Source organism: Peromyscus maniculatus, chromosome 5, assembly GCF_049852395.1.
Source record: "Peromyscus maniculatus bairdii isolate BWxNUB_F1_BW_parent chromosome 5, HU_Pman_BW_mat_3.1, whole genome shotgun sequence".
Classification (NCBI taxonomy): domain Eukaryota; kingdom Metazoa; phylum Chordata; class Mammalia; order Rodentia; family Cricetidae; genus Peromyscus; species Peromyscus maniculatus.
In genome coordinates this window covers 70657441-70683064 of record NC_134856.1, presented here as the reverse complement: position 1 = coordinate 70683064, position 25624 = coordinate 70657441, and the positions used below count along the sequence as shown (strand labels likewise).

General features: G+C 39.0%; 1 protein-coding gene and 1 pseudogene across 2 annotated transcripts in view; one reads left to right on the top strand and one right to left on the bottom strand.

Annotated features, from left to right (window-relative positions):
• Positions 1–25624, top strand: part of Gpr158 (G protein-coupled receptor 158) — a 373966-nt gene that overhangs the window by 125284 nt on the left and 223058 nt on the right. The gene's annotated exons all lie outside the window — the stretch shown is intronic.
• LOC143273214 (guanine nucleotide-binding protein G(I)/G(S)/G(O) subunit gamma-12 pseudogene) lies at positions 6887–7162 on the bottom strand (annotated as a pseudogene).

The following is a 25624-nucleotide window of genomic DNA, read 5'->3' as shown; positions in this document are numbered from 1 at the left end:
GAAAAGTAGCCATAAATGGTTTATGTTTACAGATAACATAAAGAGTTATTGAAAAGTAAATTATGCTGAGTCTTTGCAATTCTTGTCCATTTTTATAAATCTCTCTGACATCAGGCTTAGTGTAAGACTTGAATGTGCTTCTGCATTTAATGTATTGCAGAATTTATTTTGGTTGAACTATTGAAGATTATGTGGGTTCTAACAGATATATATATATATATATATATATATATATATATATATGTATGTATGTATATGCAAAAAAATGAATAAAACATTTTTCAGGGAATGTCAATATTCTTTGTATTTCAAACATGAGGCAATAATTAGCTGTTTAAAGATTTATTTTTATCTTTTAAAATGTATGTGGACATTCAGAGGCTGGAAAAAGGTATAGGATCTCCTGGAGCTGGAGGTTCAGGGGCAGTGCTGGGAACTGAACTGGGGTCCTATGGAAGAGTACCAGATGTGCTTAACTGTTGAGCCGTGTTACAGGCCTACACCTTCTTAAATATTATCTATAATATTTAAATATTATCTATAAATATTTAAATATAAATATTTAAATATTATATATAAATATTCAGATAATATTATCTATAATATTATCTGAAACCACTTCAATGTATAGTCCTGCACTGTTACACATATCTTTCAGGTTGAAAAGGCCTTTAATGTATTCATAATTTTCTTATATCTGATATTAAAGATATTGCTTTTACTGAGTTCTTTATCTATCCCAAATGATTACACATTTACTTACAAATGTAAAAATCACATTTGTCAACATCACCATTGATCTCATCAGAAATATACTTAATTTGGGGAAGCTGTCAAGCTCATGGTAGTATATATAGGTTTTCTTAAACTTGAATTTTGTCATTGACAGACCATCTTGGCAGTTGTTTTCTCTGAAGTGTTTACTTCATTCATTTGCAAGAAAATGCCTGCCAGATAACCAGTCTGAACAGCCATAATTTGTCTGTCAATTTTTCTTTCATGGAAATTATGATCCACAAGTAAGTGCTAAATCAGCATACAACTGAAACCATTGTATAAGCGACCTTCCTTGAAGTAAACATTAAGTTTGGTATACAGCATGAGCTATGCATATTAACTCCTTCCTTGAACCAAATGCGAAACCTACTCAAGGTACATATCTAGTGATACCAATTTATATAAGAAGGATGCTCAGGGTTGAGGCTTTTCATATGTGACCAATTTTTATTTGCTTTATCAAGCCTGTTCATAAGGAAACTTGAATTCTTTTCTTTCAATGACTGACAGCGATGAACACAGCCTCTATTCATCAGGTTCAATGCCAGTGCCTTGGTTCATGTGAAGATGCCAGTAATTTTAATTTATTAGTACAAGTTTTGGTTCATTTGACTGGTGTTTCACTGTCCATTCTGCTACTGATGAATATTTGAGTTATATTTGGTTGTTATTATGCATAAAAATGTTCTAAATATTCAACACAAGTGTTAATATTTACATAAAAATATGATTCAGCTTCTCTTGAATAAATACTGAAGAGTAGGGTGGATGGAAGTTAGTATAGGATTACTTTTAGCTTTTTAAGAAATTGTCAGAGTATTTTTCAAAAGTGGTTATACCATGTAACACTCGTAATAGTGGTGTATAAGAGGGTTATTTTGTATCAAAAATCAATCAAGTTCTCACAGAATGATGGAATGTATTCAAAATTTTTAGAACCTAGGTTTCTACTCTCTAAACTTGGTTTATTTTACCTTCAGAACATATAATAATAGTTATTGTTTTAACACATCAAACTATATAACAAAGCAACCAGTTAATGAAAAGTGTATATTTTAATCAGCTTTGAGGTGTTTGGGCTATATCAGACTCTAGCCTGAGGTGTTTGGGCTATGTCGGACTCTAGCCTCTCTAGGAGTAAAGATGAAAGAAAATACTCTTGCTTTGAAGGATGGGAGTTAGATTTTCTTGGCTTCAAATAACTGTTAAACAGAGAAATAAAACATTGGGTTCCTCATTTTCAAACAGAGTCTAAAGGTGTTTTATAACTTGAAATTGTATCCCAGTGATTTACCAGTTATGCCCTTGTTTCTCCTGCTTAAAATGAAGGAGTTAGCAGGAAGTGCATTCTAGTTCTGACACATGTACTGTCAGCCTTGATCCCAGGGAAAACTGCTGAAATCTGTGTGTTGTCAACATAAACTAAACTCCTTAGCAACAGATAGTCTGCAGTGTGAAATTCTAAGCATTGAGTCTATTATATTAGATTGAGATGAAGTTGCAAACAACGTCCTTTTAGAGTTGCAATTAGTCTTTCTACGTATAAAAAAGTTGCCAAATACAGAAGAAAACTCTAGGCTAAACAAAGTCAAATTGACCTCTTTTACTTGGAAATTTTGAAATGTAAAAATGGAAGGATATATGTGATTCCATAAGCATGTGATTAATTGTGTCTCAAATTTAGTTATCCAAGTCCATTTTTAAAGAGTGGTTTGAATATGAAATATCTCCCATGAGCTCATGTGCTGGAATGCTTGGTCTCTGAGTGGGATCAAGTGGAACCTTGAGGAGATGGATGAAGCCTTGGTGGGTAGAGTGGGGTGCCAGGGGCAAGCCTAGTGATGCAGCTCCACCCCACTTCCAGTTATTTCTTTATTTCCTGACTGCCAATTCACTGGCCAGCTGCCTGCTGCTTCTGTGCCTGGTCTTCCCCACTGTGCATCATGGGTGTGGCTGGTGCCCACAGAAGCTATAAGAAGGTGTCAGATTCCCTGAAACTGAAGTTACAGACGGTTGTGAGCTGCGCTGTGGGTACCGGGAATCAAACCTGGATCCCATGGGAAAGTAGCCAGAGCTCTTAACTGATGACCCATATTTCCATGCCCCATAGTTCTGCTTTCAATATTTGAAAGAACCTTTATACTCTTTTGCCTTTTTACTCTTTATTCTATATTAAATTTGTACTTAAAATGAATAAGGGTTCTCTTTTCTTCCTATTTTCACCAACATTGATCATCTTTCATTGTTTTCAAAGTTGTAGTCTTAACAGGTATGAGGTGGTATCTCATGGTGAGTTTAATGTTTATTCCCCTGATAATTAGTGATGTTAAAAACTTTTTCCATATGCTTGCTAATAATTTCTGTGTCTTCCTTTAGGAAATGCCTATTGGTTGGGGAGGTATGCAATATCTAGGAGAAGCTGGGGGAGGAGGAACCATCATCACAATATAGTATAGGAGAAAAGTTATTTTCAATAAAAATATAATAAAAAAGAAATGTCTACTGAAGTGTTAATTTTTCATGTTCCTGCTCTTGATTTGTTTGAATTCCTTATATATTTGGGGTATTAATCTTTTGGCAGATTTATCACTTCCAAGCATTTCCCCTCATCTCATAAGTTCTTCACACTGTGTTTTGTTCTTCCTTCACTCTGCATGATTTCATTTATATGTGGAATCCTTAAAAAGTGGAACTCAGAGTACCATGGAGTAGAAGAGCAGACAGTTGCCAGGAGTCAGGGATGGGAGAGGAATGTTGGCTAAAACATAAATAATTTCAGTTGCATGGAATGAATAATCTATAGAGTTCTATCATATAGTATGATACGTATAGGCTTAAAGTATTACATACCTGAAAATTACTAAGAAATCTTAAATTTTTTCATCGCTAAAGTTATGTGAGGCCATGTATATGTTAGTTAATTAATTAATTCTGTATTATATATATACACATATACATTATAAATATGTCCAATTTTTGTCAGTTATACCTTAATGAAACTGGAACAGATTCTATGGAATGAAGAAAAGCTCAGTACCATGTGCATCATTCTGTCTCTGAACCTGCACAGTTTTAAAGGCTGGTCTTCTGAAGCCTTGATTCTGTGTCACCTAGAAACCCTATGTCCATAGATATCTCCAGCTTTGTTTACGCCCTTAACTTTTTGCTAGCATCATACCTTACAGCGGCTGACATACTGCTGTGCTAAGCACTGTGGCCGGCAGCAGCGCACCAGAGAGTGAAATATCTCACAGGGGAACTATTGAATCTAGTGGTGCACACTGGACTGACTCAGCTCTCGGGTGTCTTGGAATGACTTTCCCTTCTCAGTTCCCAAATGAGGGGAAAATATGCCTCCTCTCTGGGGATAGACTTGATTCTGAGGCGTTTGTGAGTTTTAGAAATGGAAGCAGGTCACGGGGTCTCTAATCTGATTCAAGTTGCCACACAGGCTCTTATAGATGTCAGTGGTGATGGACAGCTAATTGTCTCTGTTGTTTACATTTAACTATTGGGCTTAAGGGGAAACCTAAAAGATGGACAAAGTTAGGAAAGTTTAGAAGAGAGAATCAATGTCGAACGGATCTCACTGGACACCAGATCTTCAGTCATGACTCGGTGGCTGGAACCTTTTCAGAATTTTTAATTTTCAGAAGTCTGTGTACATTATTACAAGAAATCTAGTAAGTATTTGTGCCAACTGTACCCCTCTAACTTAACGGAAAATTGTGTTGCTAGGGAAGCCATTTTCAAAAACTGTGGACACAGATGTAAGGATTGACAGAATTAACAGTGTATCCTATAAAAAAAAAAAAACGCTACTGCAGACAGCTTGTTCTCATGATTTGGTTAGTGCATTGGGTCTGACTTGGGACTTAGTTAGTGACTTAGTTTACTTGGGACAAGTAATTGTCTTGCTAATAAAGAAAGCAAACAGACAGGGCCTGATGTTAGATACTAGATGGTTTGGATGTAAGATGTCCCCCAGAGGATCCTACCTTGGACCACTTGCTACCAGCTAGTGGTGCCTTATTGGGAAGCTGTAGAATTTTAGGAGGTGAGGTCACCAGCTGAAGGATGTTGGGTCACTAAGGTCAGGCCTTGTATATCAGAAGCCACCCTGCTTCCAGCCTGAGCTGTCTCTTTCCTGATCTGCTGAGACATGACAAGTTGTGTTACAAGCATCTGCCACCATGGAGAGAGTGGCAATTGTCATGCCTTCCCCATCCCTTAAAATTTGAGCCTGGACAAGGCTCTACTTCCTAAAGTTCCTTCTTTCAGGTATTTTCAATGACTAGGAAAGGAATTGATTGGCAGAGACACCAGGGCATCCTCCAGTTTGTGATCTAAGGACCTGAAACTAGCTGAGGAAGAAGTCCCACAGTGAGATGAACTCACTAAATACATGTCATACTAGAGAGAGAGGACCGCACTAAATATACATTGTAGTATATAAATATTTGTACGTGATAGTTATTTTGTTGGAGTAGTTCCTTAGTTTCTAGAAACCCTTCAGAATGTATTGATAGCATAAGATAATCATTAATGATTTAGAAGTTCAGTGTGTTAAGTAGACCGACAAAAACTATTTTTGTCCATAGAAAGTGAAATAACGAAGGTGCTATATTAAATTTGTAAGGCACACCTATAGCATTTTATCCCTTCATTTAGTAGTACTTCATATAGTGCTGCTTTGCATCTAGGATCTCAAGCCTTTAGAAATAGACTAGGAGTGATTTGCCTTGTCTTCCGATTGACGTGCTAACATGTTTGTTTTGCTTTGCTGTACATAATGTACATACTAAGATGCATCCTAGCGCCATTGCTCAGTCTACCATACAAATATTTAGTGGTTCTCAGATTATGTGCTTTGGATTTTAAAAATCTAGCCTGGAATCCTTCCTCTCTCTTGAGGCTCAATCCCAAAAGACAAGCTGCTCTCTGTCATGCAGGATTGGGCTTCACTGTTGTGAATAATATGATTGTGTAATGCCTCTACTTAATCATTTTTTCCATCTAAGCTATCCTCTTACTTCTCTTTTTTATTCCTAACAGTTTACATTTTTACAATTGTCCCAGAAAAAATGACTCACGTTGATTGAAGCTAAAGTTTCTCCCCGCAACTCCCAGAGGTGAAGTTATACCCACTCAAATATATCTTAAGGAAACTCAGGTTTAGGGGAAGTGTTTCAGAGCAGAGAAATGGGTTCTGATGAAGTTAAGAAATAGTGGAACTGGCAAATTTTGTGAAATAGACAGGGTTTCTTATGACAGAGCTCGGGGACTTTCTTTTAGCCTGAGATCGATTTAGAATGGAATCTAGCAAGAATTCATAGAACATTAGAGCTGAAATTTGACTGGCTTTAAAACAAAACAAAACAAAAATCCCAGAATCATTGATGTTATGTAACACTTCTGTTTGTGCCTTTAAACTTCAGGAGTTCTTTTTTATCCCAGCTAAACTATCCTTCTACTTTTCTGTCTGTTGTTGTTGCTTTTCTCCTCTCCCCTCACCTCTGATTCTTGGTATTTTAATTTAATTTGCAGGTGCTTAGGTAATTTAGGTCTTGACATAATTGTTTATAAGACAAGCTACCCATAGTTACCAAACAAAATATAGGATTGATTGAACCAGTAAACGGTAAAGAAAGGACAAGCTGGGAAAGAAGACTTCAGTGTCTGTACTGCCAAGAGAAGAGCATTCTATTCCCTAGCAGTGGGTCCCATATGAGCTGAAGGCCCCTCTTAAGCTTGCTGCTGGGGGTCTGCATTGCTAGCAAGAGTGTAGCTGGAGAGTTTCCTCTCCAGCTCCCACCAATCCCGCCAGTCCCAGAGCCCACTTATAAAATAAACACACAGACTCTTATATTATTTAAACTGTTTGGCCTAATGGCTCAGGCTTCTAGCTATCTAGTTCTTCTATCTTAAATTAACCCATTTTTATTAATCTATAAGTTGCCACGTGGCTTGTGGCTTACCAGTACCTTACATCTTGCTCTTTATGGCGGTGGCTGGCAGGTCTCTCCCTTCCCTTCCTGTTTCCTCAATTCTCCTCTCTGTTAGTCCTGCCTATACTTCCTGTCTGGCTATTGGCCAATCGGTGTTTTATTTACATAGAGCAATATCCACAGCACAAGAGGCAAAGAGCCACTTCAAGCATCCTCTGTAAGATGGCGCTGGTCTTTTTCTCCTTGAAAGGGTTTCTAAGGTTGGTATGCTGGTCAGCAGAGGATCACTCCTGGTGTACTCCTCTCAGTAGGGTGAGAATCACTTCACAGCTGCCTTTGAGACTTCTATTATTTTGATGGAGGCCTCCAGCTACAACTGCTGCCCAGTCCCCTGCCCAGGCTGTGTGGTTGCTGCTCATTGTTTTGCTGGACACCGTTCATGATTTATTCTTTCCCGAAATCTGTACTGTCCATCTATCTTCTCAACTTCCCCTCTCTTCATTATTGTCCCCCAAAATAGTGACTGATATTTATTCAAATTAGAATTTTTTTATGCCCTACTCCCAAGAAAAAGGAAGCCTTGAAGCAGAGTTATATACTGGGCTTATAAAGCATACAAGAAGAGTGTGATTTCCACCTTAATGATTCATGGAATTGATTTATTTAACTAGCCTAGGGAGCCTTTCCTAAGCACATTTCTGGGTTCCTGCTCCTAGAGACAGAGATCTTGGACGAGGCCCATTTCTTACTTTTATTGTAAAGAAATTGAGGCCCAGAGATGACATAGCCCAAAAGTTATCTGTGTTTAGTAAATGTTTATTGGAATTATTTAAGGACCTATACAGGTACTGTGTTTGGATTACATGGGACACAGAACTTACTAATTGTTGGCCTGGGGAAACTTAGCCTTGCTTTCCGACTCTTATCCCATGACTCTTATCTTCCTTTTACAACACACTGCCCCTTTTCTCAGTTGTTTCTATATGCAGCCTCCTAGACTTCAGTATTTTAAGGCTTTTACATTATTTTCATTATTTTGTATTAATTTCCAATACTTAGACCTTTTCCTTTAATTTTAAAGATGATATTAATCCTCAAGATGATTTCTCCCTAGGGACGGACAGTTATTCTCCATAATAGAGTAACATGCATTTGCTTCAATTTCCCTAGAATGAGCATTAGATGAAAGATATCTTTAGCAGCAGGAGGAAGGGGGTGAACTGAGTTACTAATGTTTGCCTCACGTTGAGTGGTCTTCAGAGAACTAAGTTCCTGAGAGCAAATTTAGACAAATGTTCCAGAACTGAACTTTACTTTCTTAAGATCCACATGGTCACAGCGTCTTAAAATGAAGAGAGTAAAAAGAACAGTAGACTAGTCTTGATTTTTGCTTGTTGTTTATTTTCTGTTTCACTTTTAACTTCTACTTTATCTGTTCTTTGAAAACTTCACACATTCATACAATGTATTTTGATCATATCCATTTCTCACTTACCTCCTCCAACTTCTCCCAGAACTACCCCCCACCCACCCACTTTCCAACCTCATATCTTCTTTTTCTCCCTTCATAAACCATTGAGTATAGTTAGTGCTGCCCATGTATGCATGAGAGTATGCCCATCCATTGGAGCATGGTCACTCTTAGAGAAGATGGACCCTCACACCCCCAGCAGCCATCAACTGTCAAAAGTCTTGTGAGCACTTACCACATCCACACTGGAATGTTGATTGGCTTGATCTTGTATAGACCCTGTGTGGGCAGCCACAGCTGCTGTGAGTTCATGAGCCCAACAGCCTTTGCCCCATGTGTCCAGAGGACTGTTTCTCCCTAATCTTCTCTGACCCCCTTCCCCTTACAAAGACTGTTCCATGATGCTCCCTGCATCTTGGGTGGATGGGTGGGATACAGATGTCCTATTTACAGCCAGGCCCTCCAGAGACATCTCTTTGCTGAACTTTGGCTAATTGTGAATCTTTATGTTAACCACTTTTCTTGCAATAACAAGCTTTTTTGATGAGTGAAAGCTGCACAAGTCAATCAATGTACGGATGAATATTAGAAAGAAGTGTGGTGTTGTGATCATTTAGCAAAATAACAGTAGTAAGTTCTCCCCCAGAACATATAACCTCCCTAGCCATGGGTTTTGGGCCAGGCTTATAGTACCAGGTATGAGTCCTCTGCTGTAGAACAGGCCTTAAATCCAATCAGAAAACTGTTGATTGCTCCATAGCATTCATGGCTACTACTGCATGAATGGGTGTATCGTACAGGTTAATTGTTACTGTAGTGTCTGGGTTCACATCTAGTTAAGGCTATTGATGGCCTTTTTCCCACAGAAGTTTATACAGCACTGTCTATTTCTGTGAAGGCTAGCACATAGGGAAGAAGCTTCTAGGTTAGTTTGTGTGGAAAAAGTCACAGAAAAGCCTGTTTTATCTTTTTAAAATTTAAACAGATTTAGAATGAAGCTCTTCACCACATGACATTTCAATTTCTTCTAATTTCCATAACAACAACAAAATATGCTATGGTCCAAGAGGTTCCAGGGGTCTGTGTCCAAACAGAATGTTGTAAATATGTAGGCCTGCAGAAGACATTAGATTTGCTCACCCATTGCCTATTAGCTAAGTCTTTAAGGTTCTCTTAAGGGTAGAATGGTTTAAATGCCCATGTTTTGGCATACAGTCTACCTCATTTTTAGGTATATTTAATGTATAGATATGCACCCACACTTATGCTGCTTATACTCATCAATCTACTAATGTTGAGGATTCTCATTCAATCAGCAGCATGGCATTCACTGCAGGTGACATTAGAACTCATTTTGAGTATAAGAGTTGTTGGTACCCCTTGTCCACTGCAAACAGTAGACAGGGACCAGATGACTCAACACATATTGTCATTCAAGAGGAAAAGCGTCATTACTTACTATATTTTAAACATCCACCAAATGGGAAGAGAACAAAGACTAGACATATAAACAGAAGTTACACATCAGGATTCTTTCTTTGCAAAGGGCAGAGCTGCTGTTCTTTTGTGCCTTCTACTATCAATGATAGTAATCCTCCAAAGGTCAGTGAATGGCCTGAAGCATTGATGGAGCACATAGGACTGGCCAGAGCCTCTTCTTCCCTCTCACTTGGGTTTATTTCAAGTCCTGGGCCAAAAGCACATGTCCTGCAGGCAGTCTCCTCCCTCCACTCTTGACAGAGTTCCTCCAGATATTGCATTATTTTTAAGCTGATAGATTTTATAGACAAATGTACCATAGATCCTTTAGAGGAAATGCATTAGTTCTATTTATAAAAACTCTAAATGGGTCAGGAGAGATGGCTCAGCAGTTAAGAGAACCGGTTGCTCTTCCAGAGAACCTGAGTTCAATTCCCAGAACCCACATGGTGACTTACAACCATTTGTAACTCTAGTTCCAGGGTATCCAACCCTCTCTTTTGACCTCTGTGGACACTGCAAGCATGTGGTACACAGGCATACATGCTGACAAAAACATCCACACACATAAAAATAAGAGGGATAGTTTAATTTCCAAGTGCTAGGATAGACAGCAGATAACCCATATAAAATGACAGGAAGTTAAGGTAGACTTGTCCTAAGGATTTTAAAGTCACTTTGCAGCTACCAAAACATTTTTATAACTTTAAATACAGAACACATCATGAGTAGAATTTGGAACAATTATTAGAATAAGAACGCAAAGAATGCACTGTCAGCCTATTCTATTATTGTCATTTCTACAGAGAATATAATTATCCAGTATGTCCTACTGGAAACACATCCCACCCCTTTGCTCAGTTCTCTGTGAAGCCTCAGTGCCCCTGACAACCTGGTTGACATCAAGAACTCTGAAAAGTCAAGAAGTGCTGTAACAGTCCAGTTTCAGTTTCTAATAGGCATGCATTTTCCATCACATGATGTAATCAGAGCTGGAAGCTATGATGTCTGAAGGAACTGAGGTCTGAGTGGGAAAACCTTGAGAACCAGATTTCATTCATGGTTGTGACTGAAAAGCTGGGTCATCTGGTGTATTCACTTCTATGTGAATGCGTTCTCTTATAAAGCTATATACATTATTGTTTCCTTTATTTCCCCATAAAATTCTTGTAAGAATAAATGCACAAAAGAAAGTAAAGACAAATATAAAGTCAGACTTTGACTTAACTCACAGCATCCATCTACTTTATATTTTCATTGAAAACTGCCCCCGCCCCTGTTCTTTTTTAAAAAACACAGTCTTTTAAAAAGTATCTCCATTGCAAATGTACCATCCCGGGAGTGGGGAGTAACCAATGTAGAGTTAAGGAAATGTCAAGACAGAAGAATCTCCTGGTAAACAACCGGCTAGATGGAAAAGGTCAGTGGATATCTTTTATTTTTTTTTAAAGTAGTTTTTCTCCACATCTTATGTCTGGAGTGAAAGGTGCATAAATCTCTAGAATAATGACAGGACCTTAGGTATTACAAACAATTTACTTATTTATAATGCAGGTGTCATCTCATTATATAATGTTTCTAGAATTCCAACTGTAGTCCTGACAGCCTGCTCCCTGTCCTGGCAGCTGCTTCCAAATTGTCCCATAGAGACTTAATATTATTTATAAATGCTTGGTCAATAGTTCAGGTTTGTTACTAGCTAACTCTTACATTTAAATTAACCCATATTTTTATTTATGATTTGCCACATGGCTAATGGCTTGTTACCTCATTTTCTACACATCCTCATTGTTGGGCAGCTGGCTGGTGTCTCCTTTGACTCTATTCTCCTTCTTCCTCTCATTCTTGGTTTAGCTTTTCTTGTCTAACTTATTGCCCAGTCACAAGTCTGTCAGCTTTTTATTAACCAATGAAAGTAATACATATTCACAGTGTACAGAAGATTATTCCACAACATTTCCCCCTTTTGTCTAATTAGAAAGCAAGGTTTTAACTTTATCTTAGTAAGATTTTATACAACAAAAATAGTTGTTAATAATTACAGTTACAATATCTAGTCCATTTGACAACATTAGAGAAAATACTCTATCCTATCTTGGTGAGTCTAAAGTTTTACATCTAAGTTATCTTTTATAAGAATTATTCCACAACACCCAACACAAACTCAAAAGTTATTATTAAAGGGAAGAGAACAAAATGGCTATTCCACTTGGATTTTTTTTTACTGGCATTTGGATTTTTTTTTAACTGGCATGTATACTTGATTTACTAATGGCTTAAATTTGGTTAGAATCCAAGAATACAACTATATTCTTACTATTAATATTTTATTACTTATTAATGGCTTTTTGCATAGGAGTAGGAATTTCTAAGGTTTTAAGGGAGGGCTGTTATATAGTTATAAAGAATGGGATACTGTTCTTATAAATAACTTGTTGACTTAAATTCTACCTATAACTCTGATCTAAAGTATCTCAGCATAGTTACTGCAATTCTCCAAGATTTGCATATTAGTTTTTAAAAGTTGCTATGCTAATTTATTGGCCTGTGGAATTTTCCTAAATGCTGAAGTTTACCCTTGTTATTTCATTTACTAAGACCTTTCTCCAAATACCTCCTTCCTTTTCCTGGCAAGGGAGCTTCAGAGACAGAAGTAATAACCATTCCAATACAAGCCTCAATTTTTCTCTAGAACTTTACAGAGCAATGTTATTGTTTTGTTTATGGCTTACAGTAATTTAGTACCTTGGCTGTAGCATGCTACTTTCTCCAAGACTAAGCCTTGGCATTGTAAATTCCTAGTAAGATGTGGTAGGAGTTACTTTGTTATGCCAAACATCTTTTTTTAATGGGTTTTAAAACTTTACTGTTCCAAATACAACTAAATAGCTCCACCCTTGATCAACTGTGGCCATAGGAAGCTTAATAAATACTCCATGGTCCTGTTCCATCCCTGATAAAAGGAGATCTAATGTCTATGAACTACAATAATGACCAGCATGGCAAAATAGCCCTAAAGGTATAATAGTGGCATTCATATCTGGGTAGTAACAAACAGTTATCAAACTGGATTTAAGGCCTGCTCAACAGAAGATAAATCATGCTTAGTACTAGAAACCTGGCTAATTGCCCAGGGCTAGTGAGGTCATTGATCTTAGAGAACCTACTGTTGCCACTTGACTAGACCAACATAATTCCTAATTGCATTCTAAAACTTATCCTTTTACTGATAGATAAATGTAGCTCTCACCCCACGGCACAGAAACTTCTCTTTGCAGTAAACAGAGACCATCACAGAAAACCAACTGGTCATAATGCAAATATCAACTGATCATGGAGAGCCTGTCCCCAACAGGCACATCTACAAAGCAATTCCTGCACCTAAGACTCATGGAACTTCATGGAAGATGGGGTGGTAAAGGTGTAAGAGTCAGAGGACCAGGAAGTCTGCTATGAGATTGTGTCTCCTAGAAGTGACAGGGAGCTGTACCCATGATACTGCAACAGTATGGCCGCCTAAACATGACTTGAACAATGCCAGTGCCAATAGACATGCTGACTCAGAAGGGGAAAATCTCATAGGCTCTCACCCACCCCTAGACAAAGAACTATGGTCAACTAATAACTACCAAGACGGGGAGGAATAATCACTTCCAAAGATGAGCTGCTAATTGATTATCCTATACCAAGTGGTCAGCCCTAAAGTCATATGCATACAAACAATACTAAATGTACTCAGTAAGTTATATTTATATATTTATGAGTTTATATTTGTAAAAATAATAATTAGAGAAAAAGAGGCCATGAATTTGAGAGAGAATGAGTGAAGAACCCAGGAGGAGGTTGCACATAGAAGGGGTTAGAGGGAAGAAAGGGAGGGAGAAATGAAGTAATTAGATTTTAATTAAAATTAAAAAATGGGTGAAGGAGCTGTGTGAAATACTGAAAAAAAAGCTAACAAGTACTTTTAAAACTTACAAAAAATGAATCCTCATATTTAGTTTATTAACCATCAAGAAATAATACACAAGAAAAAGACAAACCAATATCTCACTTGAAGTTTTACATTACCTAATTATAAATAATACTTAGAATTCATAGATTCATAGAATTAGGACCAAAAAGAATATGTAAAAATTAAATGCTGTGAACGACACCAAAGAATCATTTTTCTGTGCTTCCTTTAGTGTGATTCTGCTGGCTGCTTGGAATGGTCTTTGGGTTGTCCCTCTGTCCTCTTCCCCTGATAACAGAATTCTAGTTCTATTCTGGTATCCATCTCTTCCACAGTGCCTTTGGTTGGTGAGACTCTGATAGATTTTACATAGTTTACTGCACTCTCTTGTTCCCCTTTCCTGTAACTGGTTTAGGCAAAGGCATGTTATATAACTGTAACTAATGAGACTTGAGAGTGAGTCTGCCTTAAGACTTCAGAGAAGCTCAACAATGGGAAAGGCCTTCCTTCATGCTGTGGATACCATCACAAGGGGAAGATGTGTGTAACCTGTTGGCAGACATCTTGTGGTTGCTGTGGTAATTGTCAAGCCAAAACTGATCCGTGAAGGTAGGTAGGGAAGCAGTAAAAGGAACCAAGACTGAAGATGAGCCATGGCGCTACGTTAACCAACGTTAGGTTGCCAACCTCTTGGATTCTTTTGAAGACAATATATTTATTTGTATAATTCAGTACAAATTCAGAAATTTGTATAATTTCCTTTATTAGCATAAATTTATTGCACAAAATAAAGGATTTCACTGTGGCACCTTCATACATGCATGCAGTGTATTTTATACACCGAAAGCATTCTCAATGGTAATATTTACTATATATTTTTTGTGGTTTTATATATTATATTGATGATCATGCAAATGGAAAAGTTGGTAATTTTCAAGTGTGCAGAGGTTTGTTAGGCACAATTTTTTATATGCAGTACTTTCTGGAGATAGGTAGCATTTGATGAGCCTTTCAAATAGAAATAGAAGTATTTCTTCTAGTCCTCATCGACATTTTGATATTTAAAATTTAAGAGTCACATATATTGAGTAAACTGATCTATATTAACATAAATCTTACGTGACATTTGTTGAGCTTTACAATGAACACATCTAGGCTCCACCATTCACACAAGGTGCAGATCACCACTTCCCGTAGTTCTCGCAGTTAATGCCGTCCCCTTCGGGGTACTGCTTTCCTTATGGTAAATACATGTTCCTGGTGTTGAATATTACATTCTTGAGTTATGTGGCATGCACCCTTCACACTTAGCTTCTCTTGCTTAATAATATATAATGTGAGATTCATTCATGGTGTGCCCAAGAAGAACGATTCATTTTCATTCTCATATAGAATTCTATTCAGAGAATATGTCAGAATGTATCCAGTCTGTTACAAAGGACATTTGGATTATTTACGTCCATGAGTAGTGCGGCCAGGAAAATGTTTATACATGTCTTCCAATGAATATGCATATGTATTTCTGTCTGGTGGACACTTAAATGTGGGACTGCTGACTCACAGAGCAGGAAAACAGCCTCTTAGTGATATCTTAAAGGAGCTTTGCAAAGTGGTTGTATGGACGAGCACTTCTACCTGTCACATACAGCTGACACTTGCTTCACGGGACTGACACTATGTGATGTTGTTCACTGTAATTATAACTTATGGGATATGTAGTGATATTATTTTAGCTTCAGTTTCCATTTCCTTGATTCCTAATGAAGTTGACGTATTTTGGGGCATCTTTATTTTTGAAGTTCATTCTCTTGATTTATTTTTCAAAATATATTTTCTTGTTGTTACTGATTTATAGGATATATTCTGCACATATGTCCCTTGTCAAAGGTAAATATTGAAATGTATTCTCATTCTGGTTGCTATATCTTGTTCATAAATGTGTGTTGTGACTGTAGACTTTTCTGTTTCTGCATGCGACCCACATGCAGCTGATTTTTGTGCAGATAAGAAACACAGTAAATTATGTTAATTTCTCCATACGTTCAGCTGATTACACTCTATCTCATACAGCTTTGGGATCAACCTGATTTATCTCTCAATCTCTGTTCAATATTATCCATTTGCTTACTTTCTATCTTTGTGCCAATACATCAGAGCTTCAATAATCTTTTGTATTGACACTCCAACTTTCTCTCAATTGTTTTAATTATTCCTCACATTTCTATAAATTATAAAATGAGACCAAGTTAAAATAAAAGAACCCTGCAAGGTTATTTTTTCACATTTACTTTGATGTTCTTTACTTTTTTTTCAGTGACATGCTTTGATTTTCTGTTAGGGTCCGGCACCGACTTTGTTACATTCATTTCCAGTTCTTAAGTGTTTGGTGCCCTTAGAACACTGTCCAGTTTTTTTTTTATTGTTATCCTCCTGTTTGTTGGTATAGTACAGTGAACTTGAGTTTTAATTCTAATAGTTTGTGATTTTTTTTTCAGAATATCCAAGAACACAATTTTGTCACCTTGGATAATAACACATTCATGTCTTCTTTCCACTTCTCACAACATCTAATTTAATTTTCTTCCTAAAAATGCTGGCTGGAAATTCCAGGCAATATTAAGTGGATTTGTTGCAGATGCTGTGTTCTGTTTCGGTGGGAACACCTTGGTATTTCCTTGCTAGCCATGATGGTTGTTGAAGCGCAGTTTTTGTAGATAATTTTTGTCATATTAAGAGTTTCTTGGCCCACCTGGCGCCACCTAGTGGTGCAGGCAGCTGGAAGATGGCCAGAGGCCCACTCTGAATCAAGTGTAGGCAGGGCCACTAAGATGAGCAACCATATGGTAGAGAGAGGGGAGAGAAAGAGAAGCGGAGCCATTTGCGTGCTCTGAAGAGAGGCAGAGCTGGAGATGCAAGGGCGATGACAGACAGCCTGAGGTGAGAGGCCTGTGGTACCACCTGAGGCTATGGAGATGTCTAGGCTTGTGGCCCTTCCTCAGTGTTGACGTCTGTGGTCCATGTTATCACCAAAAGCTATGCTCATAGTGGTGGTCTGGGCTGCCTCCTGAAAGCCTATTGATGCCTGAAGGCCAGGCTGAGCTGGTCCCACCCCTCACTTGGGCAGCACAGGAGAGCTGGCCCTGGTGGTATGGGTGAGGAAGAGCTGATGGACTGACGAACTCAGCTACCACCCAGGCCCAGACCAGGGCTTTGAGTTAGCCCACCACAACATCTACCTCATCTATGAGCTACTGGCGTGCATGAAGGGACCAGTCACGCAGAACTACAGCTGAAGGATCTCCATGACTCAGGACAACAGCAGGATGTCTGAGAAGAGTTCCAGTGAGGGTCCAGTATTGTTGGTGTAGCAGAAGCCAGAGACCTTGGACCAGACCAACCAACAACTCATTACAATGAACATTTGCAAGTAAAGCTGTTGGGGCAAAAGGGTCTACTGCATGACACATCACAGCTCCCAGTGTCACTATGACCAACGAGTATGTGATGGAGAGGCAGGGAAGATGGAAGAGCAGAGTGGTACATGCACGACGGATCTGGACACTCAACAGCTGTGATGGGAGTGAGAGAAGGCAGAGGTTGAAAGAGGAGCAGGTCGTGCCCAGAGGGGTTGGCAAGATGTCTTATTTATGTATTTTTTAATTTTTATTTTCTTTTAGGTGGGAAGTTATGAGGGTGGAAGGCAGATATAGAAGAACTGGGAAATGAAATGCTTATTCTGAATTTGGTGCACTGCCTCTGTGATTGTACACCTTTTCTATTGTGTTCTGCCAATGTGGAGAGCTACATCGAACAGTTAATATAAAAATGTAACCTCGTGCTTTTGGAATAAACCCAACCTTATCATAAAGGATTATCATTTTATACATAAGTGGCTTCACCTTGCTCCACACGTGCAGTTCAGAAATCAGAATTGCCTTTGGGAGAAGTCATATTTAGATTCCAGTCTCTGACATAGTGCTGGCCTCAGTGGTGCCTTTTCCTCTGTTGCTGGTGAGACCGATATCCACATTAGGGCACCCATCCTACGTGGGCACTGTGATTGTGAAAAAGCCTTGGAGGGCAACCTGCGCCGACAGAGTGCTCTCCTCCAGATTTTCTCTCAGAATCAGCTGGTCAGACCCTGGTTGTTAGATCGGTCTCCAAAGCTTTCCAAAGATTAAGACTTCCTGTTTGTTTTGATTTGTTTGATAGGAATATTAGAACTGAACACACGAGAGTGTGGATTTGAAACCTATCATTTGATGGTCAGAAGTAAGAGTTCCCCATAATGTGAAAAGCTCATAAGCAGGGTTCGTCCATTTCAAGAGGACACCAGGAAAAAAGCATTCATGTACATGTTAAACAAAGGCATTGCAGCATCAACAGTCCTTTATGTGACTTTGTCTAGAATATCCACGGAATTAAATATGATTTAAACTTTTTTTTAGAGAACAAGGAGCTAGTGTGTAATCCCATAGAAAAGCACACCAATTCTATTGCCTGTTCAGAACACACATACAACTCATCTTTTCTGTTTAGTTTTAAGTGCTTTGAATAAAATTAAACAAGCCAGAAACCTTACCAGGGTTCAGCAACCTGCTTATTCTTCAGCCTTCAGTTCAGTCCAAAATCAGAAGCAAGAAAGTCATGGTTTCTTTTACCTCTGAAAATTCCTGAACACCAATGCTATGTTCATCGACATGGTTAACTACACTAAATAGTCGATCAGTGTCCAGTGAATTTATCCCACTCCCCGCCCCCAAGGCTCATGTTTGGACACTTGTTTCCAACTGATGGTCGTATTGAGGGAGGCTGTGGGGCCCTTTGAATGTGGGGTGTGCCTTGGAAGGTGATAGCCGAGTCCCTATTCCCAGCTCTGCTCTCCCTCTCTGCTCCCTGGTCCACCACTGTGTGATGCCTCTTCCTCATAGAACTGAGCTGGTCAACCATGTCTCCACCATGATGCCCGGGGACCCTCGGCAATCATGCCCGGAGTAACTCTTTCCTCCCCAATGTCGTCTCTGCCTGCACTCTGTTGGTGATATAAAGCCATTCAATTCCATTTGGAAATGTTCAGTATTAGGCGGTGGCTCAAAGAAATAATAATAATATCTCTCTCTCTCTCTCTCTCTCTCTCTCTCTCTCTCTCTCTCTCTCTCTCTGTGTGTGTGTGCGCGCGCGCGCGTGCGCGCGCGTGCACGTGCTCTAGGATATAGCCTGTGCCCCCCAAAGGCAGGTCTTATTTTAAGTTTTGAGGCAGTCTCACTAAATTGTCCAAGTTGTCCTTGAACTCTCTCTAGAGCATAGGCAGGGCTTAAACTCATGATCCTCCTGCCTCAGCTCCCAAGTAGCTGGAATTACCAGCCTATGCCACCTGGCCCAGTTTGTAATATTCATTTCTAATACCTAAGTATGTTAAAGGGGGATACAGAGATGTTTTACATTCATGTCATTATGACAAAAAAATCTAAATTTTGTTTTCTTAGACTAGGATACAGGCTTGCAAGTCATGTGATGGAAAACTCATTTTGCTTAGATCACAGACTTTATGTAATGCTTCATTTGACTTGATGCTTTGTTTAGCAGAAAGCTGGGCACACCCTTATGTTCAGCACTCTTGCTATTTGTCTGACACCGGCAATAAGAACATCACATAGCCAGAGGCCTGAGCTTCTGTGAAGCCATTAGAACAAGTGCATGCAAAATCATGAGTTATGTGGAGTAACAAGAAAATCTTGCTTTTCCTTCTGCGATTCTGTGTCTTCCTTAGTTTTTCTCCATCATATTTTTTTTTTAAGGCAGGGTTGCTCACTGAATTTGAAGCATATAGATTTAGTTAGGAAGGCTGGTCAGTGAGCTCCAGGCATCTACCTCTCTCTGTCTTCCCAGTGCTGGGATTACAGATGCAGACTGCTATACCTTGCCTTACTATGAGTGCTGGGGATATGAACTCGGGTCCTCAAGCCTGGATGACAAGCACTTGACAGACTGAGCCATCTCCCCATCCCCTATTCATACATTACAGTTTACATCAACACAGCCTGGAAAGAGAAGGGTACCGACTGTTGCTCCTATATAACCACAATAATGAGAAAAGCACGTGCTTTCAGAGAGTGAGAATAAATGTCTGAAAGCCAGAAAGAGTTACACTCCACTCGCCCCACAGCGAACACCCTGAATTATGTGTTTCTCTCAGGAAAGTAAGACGAAGGTACTGTTTCTGCGTAGTGATTTTCTGTGTCTTTCAAACGTTTTACAACAAAGATAAATTACTTTCTCTCTAAAAACAACAGCATAGTTCTTCCGGTAAGAGTTGCAATGATGGTTAGAAAAACTCATATATGGATTACTATGGAAAAAGCACCAGAAAAGAGCTTCCAAAGCAAGAGACTACAGAGCTGAATAAGGCAGAGTCAGAAACCAGTTGGACAGCAAATATGGGTGTCGTGGCTAGTTAACATCTAGGCTTTAAAGGGAAGCGTTCTTCAGGATTTAAATGACCAGAAACAGCATATGCATTTCAGAGTTTATGACAGAAGCAAAAGGGAAGACATCAGAATTTTGAAAGTAATTTTACGTGCTTTTTTAAACGGTTATTACCCAAGGAATATAATCAATTTCCATGAGACAGATGTGTGTACTGGGTGTTACAAACAAATAGAGGCATGATGCATTTTTATCTCCCTAGAAGAGAGAAGGGAAAAATAACCCAAGAACAGTAATTACCAAGAGCTTTCAATGAACTCAGAGCTGGTTGTGAGGAAAAACAGAGCAGGGTGAATAGGAGGGCCATGAGAAAAAAAACCTTTTATAGTCTTAGGTTGTTATCTGCTAATGTTTTTGTTGTTTTTAAAAAACACTTGTTAAGTGTAGAGAAAAGACTAGCATAGGCGTTTAAGGTAGAGTTGAGCAAAAATCCAAAGTAAAAGTTATTATTGTTAGTGTTATGAGAAATTGAAATGTGCTGGTTAGTGCTGCCCTGCGTGTCAGTGAAAGAATCCACCTTAATGAGCTTTCCTCGACTTCCAGCTAGGAAACTAATACAAGACTATTGAGGAGGTGAGACATGGAGAGCATCCATTTGGCTCAGGAGTTCGTCAGGCATCGTGGTATTCGTGTGGGTGTGGCTGGTGGTGGCATGTGTAGATGAGTGGGATTGTAACCCTCACAGGAGTGTGTGGTGTCCATAGCATGCACTGAGCATAAGACTCCAAAGAAAATGAGGAAACTCACTGAATGTGGCTAAACTTCAGACCTGGCTCTGTGCTACCCCTCCGAGCCGTTCCCAAGTGCACTTAGTGAAACTGTCATGCACATCCATTGTAACAAGAGCTCTGTCTTCACTGAGGTGCCCTAAGAAGCAGCGATCTGTGAGGCCCTCTGGAAGCTCTCTATCTGTGGATGCTCTCAGAATGATTACCTGGAACAAAAAGTCCTGTGAAAAGTCAAAATCACCAGTGGCTTCCACTTTCATTTCAGTTTTGATGCACATAAAGTCACCTGACAGAATGTGGTACTCCCTTCCCACCCAAAAGACCAAAACAGTTCTGACACCTATCTGGGAAATATTCCAAGCTCCTCAAAATTGCAAGTGTCAGTTTTAATCAGTTGCCTCCTTTTTATATATCTGAAACACTCTGTGATTTTAAAGGTGTTTTTAAGTCTATGGAAAGAAGTAGGCAACAAATTCTGGGTTTGGCCCATACTTAGGCCTGGGCTAACTTGGTCGTTTCTAGGCCTTTTCCAAGGCATTCTTCGTAAGCTTTCCTTAGTCCAAGAGATGAAAACACAGTGAAACTTAGCATTGACCATCTTAGCCACCTTGTTTTGTGTCCTTTGTGACTGTTTTTCAGGACCTGGGAATATGCGTGGCTCTAAGATGCTGGTTAACAAAACCCTGAAATATTTTCCCCTGAGCTATCTACATAATCGTCCAGAATTATGTTCTCAGATTTCTTGTATTCTGTGACTGATGTCTCTAAAATTTTATGTAAAAATGAAAAAAAAAAACCATGTCAGAATTGTATAGTGTGGAACTTGAACTTACAAATTTTAGTCACTGGCAGAAGATCTATGCTCTGTTCCTTGATCTCCTTTGGTGTCTGGACACAGGGCAGAAGATCCTGAGCAGAGAGTGAAGAGCACTGTTAGTCAGGGCTTCCCTGGCTCACACAGGAGTATGAAGCATGGGCAAGCCCGGACTACACTAGCAAAACCAACAAAAACAAGACACAAACCAACCACCAGAGAAAAGACTATCGAAATTTTTGAAGAAAAATCTTCCTGGAATATAGCTGATGGCACAGGCCATGTCTGTTGTTTGTGTTTTCATTTTGAGAAAGAGTCATAATGCATACAGTTCAGGACAGCCTCAGACTCGTGATCCTCCTCGTGCCTGGGCTTCCTGAGTGATGAGATTATAGACACATGACATCACATCCAGGCCACAGCTTTTAATAATTGTTTTACTCACGTATTATATTTTTATAATACTTTGATGAATTCTCACCCACCATTTCAACCTTCCCAGAAGAATTATAGCATTTGGAAACTGACAGTGATGTTAGTGACCATACAGTCTACTCTCATTTTACAGAACAGCTGAAGAGTGCCTTGCTCGGTCACCTGACTACAGCTTCTAGTTTGTTAGCAGAAGTGACAGTGTGAGACGCTTCATCCCCGGCCCACTCTACCATGTGCCACCACCATCACTGTTAGCACAGCCAGCATTTGCGTGACTACTGCAGGGATAAAGCCTTTAGTGAAAGTGTCCGTAAGGGAGTTTTAGTAGCTGCTGTCATATGTGCATGCCCTCTTCGCCTCTACTCTCCATGAATGTCCTTTAGGATCTGGGAATATGCTTGGCTGGAACAGGCTGGTTAATGCAGTTCTCTGAATTGTTTTCCCCTGATAGATGCTAATCATCTAGAATTATATTCCCTGAATCACTGTGGTCTATGACGGCTTTAGTCTCCAAAACCTGGGATGTATGAGGGGTAGGTTACATTGTTGTCATATGTCTGGTCAGTTCCTAAAGTTCATAGGTCAGAGGCATTTCCTGGCAGGTCTGCTGCATTTTCAATATTCTGTATGTCTAGGAAACAAATGCATGTAGATAATAGAAATGGTCATTAAAGGCTATGTACGGTTGCTGTGAATATTGCCCAGAAATGTTACTTTAAGAAGAAAAACAGACTACATTGTGTATTTTTCATACGATGGAAGAAACATCACCTTATAATCTCATCAATAAGTATTATGATTTTATGTACACTGGTTATAATATTGACAACACTAGGGAGTGACAAATTGTACATTGGTGTTAAAAGCTGCTGAGATGGGATGGGGTTAATGGGATTGGCCTTACGTAGCATTTCACGTTTCCAAGGAAATGAAAATGGATCATTATTTTCTTTAGTGGAGCTAAAGGCAGATTTTTGCTGGAAAACACAGTGAGTCTATAGTTTCTCCCCAAAGTCCCCCGGAAGAATGGTTGAAGTTATTGGAACTGGGAAGCTGTTGTGTGTGGTGTGGAAAGTGGGAGCTTTAATAATATGCTCTTCTACCCAAATGACAATTGTTTTGAAGAGTCATTCTAGGCAGGTAGCAGTTTACTTTATAAAACAATGAAGTTTATTTTGGATTCTAGAGAAAATCCGCAGTGTAAACTCTGATGTTTACTATTGTTTCATCGCTTACAAGCTGACTCTTATGCCTCTGAAGAAGTATTCATCTTTCCTATAGTTGCATCGGTCCATTATCCAGATTCTGACCTAAACTTAACCTTCTGAATGTCAGAATTCTGAAATTAGTCTCATTGGAGAGAAGTCAAAAGGATTCAGGGTTAGCAACCACTGTGGGGATATCAGGAGGAATCTCTTTTCTGGTCTTTGTGGTTTCCAGAGGCTGCCTGTATTCTTTGGTTCCAGGACTTTAGGGTGTTACTCTAACTTCCATTTTTTTTTTTGATGTTTCTTCTTCTTTGTCCCTGGCTTCCTTCCTCTTGGGAAAGGGTCCTTATGACTCACAATGAGCCACCTCGATTCTGAGTTAAACACACTATGTCAAGATCCTTGTCTCTCCCCTATCTGCAAAGTTCCTTTTTTATGTAAGACAACAGTATTCCTATAACAAAGGGGCTAGAATTTATTTAGACAGCTTTAGGGTAGATGTCACTCAGCATGTGGAAAGAAGAACTCCAGGATCCAGCAAGTCATACTGGTAATGTTTTTTTGATAAGACTGAAGGAAATGCTGACTTAGCCAACCTCTTCCAGAAATTCTATTAATATGATAGTTTAAGTAGATTTTTTTCTGTCCCAACAGCCAGTTCCCAAATAATCACATAAAGACTTGATATTAATTTCAAATTCTTGGCCAATAGCTTAGGCTTGTCTTATCTAGCTCTTATAACTTAACTTAACCCAATTTTATTAATCTATGTGCTGCCCCAAGGCTAGCTTACCTCATCTACGTACTTTCCATTCTGCTTGCTCTGTCTGTGTCTCATAGCATCTCTTCCAACTGCCCTCCTTCTTACCAGTGTTCTCTCTGTCCTGAAAAATCCTGCCTAGCCATCAGCCAGTCAGCTCTTTATTAACCAATGAAAGTAATACATATTTACAGTTAACAACAGGATTATTCCACAGCATCATAGCGTAATATTGTACAAATGGAGTTTGCCTACTTTGTCAAGTCTTTATTGCAAAGATTCTTTCACAAAGATGATACCATGACAATAAAAGTTGGATATAATATAATTGGGCTATGGAGTGGTAGTGGCTAAATTTCCACTTTTAACTAGTGACAGGTACAGATACGTGGCATATGGAAAGGTGAATCGGAATAAGTTGAATTTTTTTTTTCAAGACAGCGTTTCTTTGTGTAGTTTTGGTACCTGTCCTGGATCTTGCTCGGTAGACCAGGCTGGCCTTGAACTCACAGAGATCTGCCTAGCTCTGCCTCCCAAGCGCTGGGATTAAAGGCGTGCACCACCACCGCCAGGCTAATAAGTTGCATTTTAATTGGACCAACTCTAACTTACCAAGACTAGTGGGACACAGAGGGATGATGTTTGTCATTTCTGATTATGTACTATAAGTTTTCAGATATCTAGTTTTTCATAAATTATAATATTGCAGATAAAATGAAGCGAATGAATGGTTATAAAAGTAGGTTATAGATTTTTTTAGATAGAGTTACAGTCACAAGAAGATCTCAGTCAAACCTGAAGAAAAGAGAAGAAAAGCTAAATAGAAGGGGATGAGGAAGGCCTGATGGAGGTACCGGGCACAGGTTATGAAAGGAGGATATGAAGCTAATTGTTTTCTAGTTCTACTTGTCATGGTTTTGTTTGTTTGTTTTTGTGCTAAATAAGTGCATAAAGTATATTTGATACTAAAAAGTATAAAATTCATTGTGAAGCTCCATAGCTTCCATTCCAAATGCCTGTTCTTACCCTATAGAAGTTCATTGAGTTGTATAGACTTTGAGTCTAGTTAATCTTGGTGTATGATGTTTTTAATTTATTTGCAGTATTTTTATGACTAAGTTTATAAAATTAAAAGAAAACAGAATCTCTTGGAGAGTGGATTAAAATGACCCTTGGGCTTCTTTCCCTCACCATGGTTAATATTTTTGGCCAAATCAGTTGATGTTCTTATAAATTGCTACCTTTTCTTTTTTCTCTAGTATAGTGAACCTAGTATTTAAGGTTGTATGCCACAGCTTGCTTGCCTTGGCCCCATTGGCTAAATCTATATACTAATATAAAAAAGATTAGACCAGGCTCTGAAGTGGGGATGGTGAGAAAGGTAAAGAATAGAATGTCTCTTTGTGTTCAGACTCCAGGGAGGGGTTGGTTAGCAGGGAGGGCATTCTCTTATTTCTTTACTGTTTTCTGAATTCAGTTGCCTTGGAGACAGGACTATTGTTTCAGGATTAGGCCTGAATGTCAGAGAGTCAGTTGCCAGTGTGTGGCCATTCTTACCCTTGC